This window comes from Gymnodraco acuticeps, unplaced genomic scaffold (genome assembly GCF_902827175.1).
Source record: "Gymnodraco acuticeps unplaced genomic scaffold, fGymAcu1.1, whole genome shotgun sequence".
Lineage (NCBI taxonomy): Eukaryota > Metazoa > Chordata > Actinopteri > Perciformes > Bathydraconidae > Gymnodraco > Gymnodraco acuticeps.
The window spans coordinates 136,416-144,695 of record NW_022990587.1 but is presented as its reverse complement, the minus strand read 5'-3'; the positions used below and the strand labels follow the sequence as shown (position 1 = coordinate 144,695).

Sequence of the window (8,280 nt, the reverse complement as noted above, 5' to 3'; positions counted from 1 at the left end):
CGCGTTATATCGTAATTTAAACAACACCGAATTCATTGCATTGTAATATTTTGTTTCGAAAACCATGCATCTGAATTCATTGGTTGTGAAATTACCACTTTGAAATTACAAAATGTTTTTTTTCAATGTAATTAAAATGTGGATCCAAAAATTCAAGCTTTATAAATTCATATATTCAGGTTGCTCAAATTCGATCACTGACATTCGGATCCAAAATATTCGGTATAAAAAATTCCAACAGTGAAATTCAGATCCAAAGATTCAAGTAAAACAAATTCAGATAGCACCGAGGATAGGATAAGCAATCGAGGAGGAATGCAATTGATCCAACGTCCAACTGCAGACATAAACATGGTGGCGCAACCCGGGCATACCGGTTGGTAGAAATACTAAGCGCTATTGTTATATAGCCTACACTGTTCACAGTTTCCACCATGGCACAGGTACAAGTAACAATAATGTTTTTATGTCATCGATTAGTTTATTTGTATTGAATAGTTTGCCTTACTTGAATTATTATCCATCTGGAGTCACATTTTAGCATGGTAGTCAGAATGCTAGCGTAGCATGCTAATGTTTTGGTTTATGAGTTCACCACACTGATGTAGCCAGAAACATTAGGATGCTAAGTGAATGGGAAAGTGTGTCCCAAACTTTTTACTGGAGCTGTATGTATTTAGGTTTACCACCACATTAAGACTTGTTTTATTCTGTGAATGCACGTCCAGCTCCTCCACTGCAGTATCAAAAAGGTTATTGCGTTTAGACAGTAACCTTTCCCTAGCCTGTAAGCACATGAGAACAGTCGCAGCTGCCTGTAATGAAGGCAAACAGTGTATCACATTGTTCCCTGCAGCTTAATCTGTGATTCTTACAGAGGTGGTGGTGTGTGCAGCAGCAGCACAGGTAACGGTCCAAGACAGGAGAAAACAGGTTGGTAGAAAACGAGTTGTAAAGCAAAGTTATTTATATTTACCTTTGCAAGACGACTATGTGCCTTTTTCAAAAATATACTACATCTTGATATGGTTACATGTTTTTGATTGCAGTGGTATATGGAACTGGACAGTTCTGTTTTAAGGTTGTGGAGAGCAGTGCGAGGAGAGGTTGACACTGAGTGGTCCTGTGAGTCAGGAACAACTGGTACATACAAAACAATGACAGTTTTAAGAATAGCACACTTCTACTTCATACTAGCCCAAGGAAGCCCCACAGGTGTGCTCAATTTAAAAAAGAGTGTGTGCATGCGATTGCAGTGATGAAAGTGAAACATGCGTAGAGGGTACATTTGAAAGCAAACTAAGTGTAGTAAAAGTATGCCATATTCAAATCAACCAATGTGTTTTGCAGATGTGTAAAGTAGAATATGTATTGCATAATTTCCTTAAGTCTTGTTTGTGTTATAAGTTAATGAAAGCAGGCTTTAGGTTTCTGCAACAGTATTCTGATATACATTTCATATTTACAGGCTGGAAATGAATACTTGCACATGGTCAAGGACCTTGCAGAGATGAGGTATGAATTCAGTTGCATAGCGTTGTCTTGTTAATTTGCATCTGAACAGTTAACTTGAGTTTTGACACCACACAGGGAAAGAGCATTACATCGTTGAATCTCCACTTGACTCCAGCTTGGCTGTTTGACCTGCCCATATTGTTACATTGCATGGGTTTTGTATAATCTGTCGGTCATGTTCCCATACACCACCACATTCACTGAAATAATTCTGTTCAGACTACAATGTTTCTTTTGGTTTACCAGATGTGTCTGAGAGGATCATCCCAGGGCCTGCAAAGACTACATTTTCAGACAAATAGCTTTTTAGTACTTTACATATAATTGTACCATCTCATGAATGTTTTTTTCTCTGGCCTTTTTTAACAGGCATGATGGACTGGAAGGGTTGCCAGGCAGTATTGGGCTTGAACGCAGGGTGCCATTTTGTGTTAGCGGACAGAAACCGAGATATTACTCGAACATTTCCTGGGACAGTGCCCTGACAGCCAGCACCCAGATTACGTTTCTTTAGTTGGACCTTCTTTTTATTTGTGACGCCCCTCACATGTATGTTACAGCTAGTGTTTGTTTGAAGGCCTGAATGATACCTCTGTTGATTTGTTAATGTAATATGTATAAAGATTGTTTTAGGAAGAATGGATGAGGGTCAGTGAACATTAAGGTGTGATAGTGCTTTACTGTCCACACCACAGTTCACCAGTGTAGAACTCTACAGGTCTTTAGTACAGGTCTGTGGATGTTGGAGGTCTACACTAATCCAAAAGTAAGGTGAGGTACGTTTATTTGCACATTTCAGACGCAGAGGCAATTCAAAGTGCTTTCCATGATTATTAAAACATGATAATAGAACAGAGAGGAACACAATAAATAAACATAATGCAATAACAGTTTCATAAAAACAATGCATTAATGAGATATAAAATAGTTTAAAAAGGACATTGTAAATATGGTAAGTGCTAAAACAAGTTAAAAGGCTTCTGGGTAAGCTGTAAAAAGTAGTGTTTTTAGCCTCGACTTAAAAGAACTCAGCGTTGGTGAAGACCTCAGGTTCTCTGGAAGTTTATTCCATTTGTGGGGAGCATAAAAACTAAAAGCAGCTTCGGCGTGTTTGGTTCTGAGCCGGGGAGTAAGTTCCAGGGACAGCTATACATCTGAAATGCAGAATTGATCTACATTGTTTAATTACATTGTGAAAAGGTACCTTCTCAGAAGGCAACACAACAAAAAGGTGGTCCATTAAATGTGTTTTCCTTTGGTCAATCATAGAAAGGAAAGGTATGAATCATGACTAAATCAAGGATGAGGATGTCAACTACTTAATGTACAATAAATAATGCATTACTTATTGAATTGCTTTACATTGGGCTGTTACAGGTCCCTTTAGACATGATAGTCTGGTTACTCATTGCTACTGCCTATCCACTATTGGTAAGATGATATGGGGGGCTGATGTAGGCTTTTGATGATGGGCTCTGTTTCAAAAGAAATACATATACATTAAGGGTTGAATACATATACAGTAAGGGTTGAATACATATACATTAAGGGTTGAATACATATACATTAAGGGTTGAATACATATACATTAAGAGTTGAATACATATACAGTAAGGGTTGAATACGTATACATTAAGGGTTGAATACATATACATTAAGGGTTGAATACATATACAGTAAGAGTTGAATACATATACAGTAAGGGTTGAATACATATAAAGGAAGGGTTGAATACATATACAGTAAGGGTTGAATACATATACAGTAAGGGTTGAATACATATACAGTAAGGGTTGAATACATATACAGTAAGGGTTGAATACATATACAGTAAGGGTTGAATACATATACAGTAAGAGTTGAATACATATACAGTAAGGGTTGAATACATATACAGTAAGAGTTGAATACATATACATTAAAGGTTCCTACACCAATAAAGCCTCAATAATATGTATGGTATAATGCAACACAACATGAAAGATGCAAAACAAAAGCAATGTGATGATATTGCCATTAGGCTTTTGGAAATAAACAGAAGCTGTTCTTTGCTCTAAGCTGAATGGTTTGGATAGTTAGTCTTGGATAGAAATGTTGTCTTGGTGAAGAAGAAACAGTAACAGGAAAGAAAAACACATAAGGCTATTTTCTGACTAACAGGAATGAACAATGCATAAGCAATAAACGTGAGTGCCATGACTCATGCATATCACTGTTAACCTGTTAAACCCCAAGGTCCCCGTCGGCGGGGACCCTGTTTTCTTTTTTCACGACACTGTGTATCTCACCATAGCTGTCAATCTGATCAAAAGACGTGTTCAATGGCATTAAAACCAGAAAAAACGCGGCTGAATTGGTTAATCTATAGGTTTTTAACGTCTATGTATAAAAAAATGATTTAATTTATAATCCATAATTCCATTTTTATGTAAAAATCGGAGAGCAAATGTTAGCTGCTAATGGTAGCCACCAGAGTGGCTGCTGCTTCCGGTCTATGCTATGCGGTAGTCTCACACACACACATTACCAAATAAGGACTATTTGGGAGTTCCCCTCGATTCCATTGGCTATGACGGTCAGGAAGAGATGTCACATGTCAAAATCCAGCAAGGGGGGCCAGGGATATGGAAAATCCACCCAAATGGCCCCAGAAGAGGGTTTTTTTGCTAAATCTGTCTATAAAGGTCAAATATCACTTGTTTTGCATCAATCTTGATGCAGGGTACTTATTATATGTTGTACTTTGGATTCCTAAAGCTTTTAGTCTACTAACCCATCATCCAAGGTTAGTTTTCACTATAAGTACAACATATTTTTTGGACGGACAGTATCATTTACAGTTTTTTACCATGTTCAATCTGAATTTTCTTTAATATAAAAAATATTGAATCTGACTTTTCTACATCCAACTCACAGGTTTATCATTACTTTGAGAAAAAGGATTATTAATGTAACCCTTGTAGAAGATATGGTCATTTGTTCTGGGAATGTCATTTTCGAGCCTGAAACCTGAAAAACAGGCTCGGGGTTTAACAGGTTAAATGATAATTATAGGTTAATAGGCCTAATATGGTGTTTTGTTAACATTACAAACATAAATACTCCATAGCTTTTAGCTCATTTAAACAGCGATATTACACCAATGATACTTAGCTTTTTGCAAATGATGCTAACGATAATACTAACTACATTTCGCTAATGCTAACGAATGAGCAACATAGGCCACCGGAGGAGTGTTGGATCCGGAGGCTTGACCGTATGTTCCGCCATGTTTTTGTCTGCAGTTGGTTCAATTGCATTCCTCCTCGGTTGCTTATCCTATCCTCGGTGTCCCGGATATTGCTATCTGCATTTTTTTTACTTGAATCTTTGGATCTGAATTTCATTGTTCAAATTTTTTTACACCGAATATTTTGGATCCGAATGTCAGTGATCGAATTTGAGCAACCTGAATATATGAATTTATAAAGCTTGAATTTTTGGATCCACATTTTCTTACATTGAAAAAAATCATTTTGTAATTTTAAAGTGGTAATTTCACAACCAATGAATTCAGATGCATGGTTTTCGAAACAAAATATTGCAATGCTATGAATTCGGTGTTGTTTAAATTACGATATAACGCGTTCAATGCCTTTTAAAATGCAAAACATTATGGCACTTATTTGCTTCCATAAGCTACCATGTTGCCAAGTAATATTTGAGTTTTGATTGATTGATTGAAAAGTTTATTAACAGCTTGTATATTGGGTACAGTACAGTACAGCTCAAAACATACAATTGTTAAGGGGATGCAGACCAGAGAAAGACTTTCGTCTTGTTTACATCAGGGTCCCCCATTTCCAATTCATCATGTCATTTAAGACATATAAGACATACAGATGGCTTATTTACAATTTACATACAGGTGGTTTTTTACATACAGATTGCTTATTTACAATTTTCATTTTAGATTTCGTTCTAATACATCCTAACCGGACATTTAAGACATACCAAGTCTACAGATATACAGTTAGTAACAGAGTCTAAAATGCGAGTATATACATAGATGGGGGGGGGGGGGAAGCTGTCCATTGAACGACAGGTTGAGATTTGTACCATTACCGGGGCCAGTTTTGCAATGCTCTCCCCCGAAGGTGCTCTTTAAGAGAGGTTTTGAAGGTAAGTATAGTTTTACTTTCCTTTACAGTTGTGGGAAGAGCGTTCCACCTTGATGTGGCATAATTGCGAAACGTGTATTCCCCCTTTTTTGTGCCAAATCTGGGTTTCACATGATTTGTGGAGCTCCCTCTGGTGTTATGATCATGGTATTCCTTGACCTTTGGGAAGAATTTTGACATGTACATGGGTACCATAGAGGTGTAGTGGATCTTGTAGACCAGGCCCATTGCAAGTAGCTGTACTCTGTCGTCTACTCTAAGCCATCCTAGGTTGTCAAAGTGGGCAGAGGTGAGGTGGGTTCTAGATGAAAGGTCAAGCAGTAGTCTGACCAGTTTATTTTGCGATGTTTGAAGTTTTATTTTTAGCGCCTTGGAGGTGCTATGGTACCATGATGTGCAAGCATAGTCATAGTACCCTTGAATGAGTGCTCCTGCCAGAGTTTTCAGGGTGTTTTTGTTTACCAGAGAGGAGATCCGGTAGAGGAATCTAGTTCTTTGATTGACTTTTTTTATTACATTGGATGCCATTTTGTCACAGGAGAGGTTTGCCTCAAGAATAGATCCTAGGTATGTAATTTCCTTCTTACTTGTGACAATAATGTCGCCCACTGCAACTGAGAAGTCGTCGGATTTGCTGAGATTATGTTTCGAACCGAAGAGAATGGACTCTGTTTTACCCAGGTGTAATGATAATTTATTATCGGCGAGCCAGGTGCAGATTCTGCCGAGCTCGGAGCTGAGGGTTTTTTCAACCTGCAACCTGTTCCTGCCAGAGACCAGCAGGGCTGAGTCGTCCGCGAACAGGAACAAGTTGCAGTCACATGCTGATGACATGTCATTTACATAAATTAGGAACAGTAACGGACCTAATATGCTTCCTTGTGGAACACCACAGCTCACTGGGAGGGGGGGGGACAGAGTACCGTTTACCTCCACCATCTGTTCTCTCCCCTCCAGGTAGGATTGCATCCAGCTCACCGATAGTTTATCAAAACCAATTGCTTTTAGCTTGTCAATCAGAATGGGGTGATTGACAGTGTCGAAAGCCTTTTGTAGGTCCAGCATCACCATGCCGCAGTACTTGCCCTCGTCCACCTCTTGTTTGATGTGGTCGCTCAAATAAAGAAGGCATGTGTCAGTGGAGTGGGATGTTCTAAAGCCAGATTGAAATTCATAGATTAGTTTATTTTCCGCGAGGTACTTTTCGACCTGTTCATATACTATTTTTTCCATGACTTTCGAGATGGAGGTAAGTATAGAAACAGGGCGGTAGTTGCCTGGGTCCAATTTGCTGCCCTTTTTGTGCAGGGGGGTTACTCTTGCAATTTTGAAGTCTTTGGGTACTTTCCCCTGTTTTATGGAGAGGTTAATTATGTGAGCTATGACTGGTGAGATGGCGGTTGCTGTGTCTCTGAGGAATTTGGAGGGGATATTGTCATGGCCAGTGGCCTTGTTAGGTTGGAGGGCGCTCAGTTTAATGAGTACCTCTGCTGTTGTTACCCTTGCTAGACTGAAATCATCTTTGCGTACCCCTAGGTTTTTGTAGTAGGTCATGATGTGATCTACTCCAAAAAGCCCTGAGTGGGAGGGTAATTTATTTACAAGAGTTGTGGCTATGTTTGTGAAAAAAATGTTCAAGTACTTGGCCACATCCAGTTTGTCTGTGATGAGCCTGTTATCTGTCTTTATGTTTAAGTTAGAAAATCTCGTTTTGAGTTTTTTACTGCAGCCAAGCTGGTTATTGAGTAATTTCCAAAGTTCACGGGGTTTATTTTTGTTTTCCTCAGTTTTGACATTGATGAAATTCTTTTTGGCAGTTTTGATCATGGAGCTAACGTAATTTCTTAGTCTGTTTCTTTCAATTTTGAGTTCAGTCACGTGGGCCTGGAGTTCACTGCTCGTGCTTTTGGAAAGCATTGACTGACTTTTATGAAACTCAGAGCATTTTTTGTCTCTGGTTTTCATGGCGGTCAGTATGCCGGAGTGCATCCACGGCTCAGCGCGATTTTTTACCCTGGTTGTTCTTAGGGGGGCCAAATCATTGAGTATTACAGAGAATTTGTTTTTGAAACCAAGCCATGTTTCTTCAACTTGTGTACCACTGAGCTCATCTGACCAGTCCAGGCTCTCCAGTTCTAGGTTAAAGGCCTCGCTAGAGTAGTTTTTGAGGTCTCTAGATATGACTGTTTTGTGACAGCCGGCCCTTTGTTTTAGCTTTTTGCGGGTACAGAATATCATATAATGATCACTTAACCCGCATGCTATAACCCCTTTACTGGAGATCCTGGACCTGTCAGAGGTCAGAATGAGATCAATGGTAGTTTGTGTTGTTTCACATACCCGGGTGGGTTGGGTGATTAGCTGGCTGAAGCCGTGCAGATCACAAATCCTACTGAAGGACTTGAAGACGGACGTGTCTTTACGTTGCATATCCGTGTTCCAGTCTCCAATAATAATTGTCTCTACATCCCCCACATCAGCCAAACACCCATCTAATGTATCATAAAAGTCACTCTGTTCCGGTGGTCTATAGATTGTCCCGACTATTACAGATTTAGCATTGTCAAAAAGAATTTCAACCCACACAGATTCAATATTTTCATGA

At 39.0% G+C, this 8,280-nt stretch overlaps 1 long non-coding RNA gene across 2 annotated transcripts; it reads left to right on the top strand.

The window, feature by feature from the left end:
- Positions 1-350: 350 nt before the first annotated feature.
- On the top strand, positions 351-3,288 carry LOC117554155. Of its 2 annotated transcripts, XR_004570234.1 has the most exons (5): positions 351-443; positions 878-933; positions 1,050-1,143; positions 1,469-1,515; positions 1,885-3,288. It is a non-coding gene; the product is annotated as an uncharacterized LOC117554155 (long non-coding RNA). The 2 variants fall into 2 exon arrangements; XR_004570233.1 differs by having other exon boundaries at positions 878-1,143.
- The last annotated feature ends 4,992 nt before the right edge of the window (positions 3,289-8,280 follow it).